The sequence below is a fragment of the Kryptolebias marmoratus genome, linkage group LG18, assembly GCF_001649575.2.
Source record: "Kryptolebias marmoratus isolate JLee-2015 linkage group LG18, ASM164957v2, whole genome shotgun sequence".
In the NCBI taxonomy this organism is placed as follows: Eukaryota; Metazoa; Chordata; class Actinopteri; order Cyprinodontiformes; family Rivulidae; genus Kryptolebias; species Kryptolebias marmoratus.
The window spans coordinates 175728-177121 of NC_051447.1; the positions used below are offsets into that span (position 1 = coordinate 175728).

The 1394-nt window shown below is 38.4% G+C and overlaps 1 protein-coding gene across 2 annotated transcripts in view; it reads right to left on the reverse strand.

Annotated features, from left to right (window-relative positions):
- Positions 1-1394, reverse strand: part of nlgn1 (neuroligin 1) — a 591335-nt gene that overhangs the window by 9736 nt on the left and 580205 nt on the right. The window lies entirely within an intron of this gene.

Below are 1394 nucleotides of genomic sequence, written 5' to 3' on the forward strand. Positions count from 1 at the left end.
AGGATAATCAGGTAAGTGGGGACAGGTGACATGATTATAATTGCTAACAGGTGGAGATGGGCGTGACAGGTAACCAGATGACTAAGCTGGGGGAATGAAAATGAAAACAAACACAGACACATGAGACAAGGGCAGAAGGAAACACAAACCAAACTACAAGATAACAAAATAATAAACACCAACTGAAACATAAAGCAACTAACTGAAAACCAAAAACCCAAATCCCGACAGGGGGTGAATTAGTGTCTCTGGCAGGGGCAGCTTACATATTCGGAAAGGCACCATCAATGCAAAAATGTATATACAGATTCTGGAACAACATATGCTCCCATCCAGATAATGTCTTTTTTAAGGAAGGTCTTGCATAATTCAGCAAGACAATGCTAAACCACATACTGCATCCATTACAGCTTCGTAGTAGAAAAGTCCAGGTGCTGAACTGGCCTTCCTGCAGTCCAGACCTCTCACCAATGGAATATATTTGATGCATCTTGAAACCAAAAACCTGCAAAGACCCAGAACTGTTGAACAGCTAGAATCCAACATCAGACAAGAATGGGACAACATTACCCTCCAAAAACACCAGCAACTGGTGTCCTTAGTTCCTAGGTGTTTACAGGCTGTTGTTAAAAGGATGCTTCACAGTGGAAAACATGGTCCTGTTCCAACTTTTTACCTCTGCCAAGAAAGTTGTGTTTTCAATAGTGTTGGTTGGTTTGTCTGTTAGCAAGAATATTAAAAAACTAATGAACAGATTTTGATTAAATGTTCAGAAAATGTTGGGGTTGTCAAAAAAATAAAAAAATAAAAAACTGGTAGTGATACAGATCACAATCCAGAATCTACAATTTTTTTATTGGCCCTATGGTCTTGGTAGAGGTTTGCACTCTCTGATTGTTCTAGTTTGAAAAGGGTTACTGCCTTCAAATTTAAAATCATATTTTTTCCCCAAAAATGTATGATTTCCTTGTTAAAACATTTGATATGTTTACTGTTTAATTGTGAAACTACAGCTCTCTGGCTTTTGTGAACAAATGTGTTCTTATGCCATGTGCACTTTTATATCAAATAGCTGATAACATAATTGCATAAATCAGAGGCACCTGAATGCAGTATTATATGAGCTCTGGCTTAAGTAGCTTGTGTTCACAAAAGCCCTCTGTGGAGGCATCAACTTTGCTAGCTATTGGTAAGCTGCCAGATAGCAATATGCTGGTGTAGATTCTAAGTCATCCAGGCCATGGTAAATTCAAAAAAAGGTTAAAAAACAAAAACAACTGGACTTCTATTCTGTAGCTGAAGACGTTTCGCTTCTCATCCGAGGAGCTTTCTCAATTCAGAAATAGAGAGTGTGGAGTTGGGCTTTTAAAGCTGAGATGTGATGTAAGCTGGAT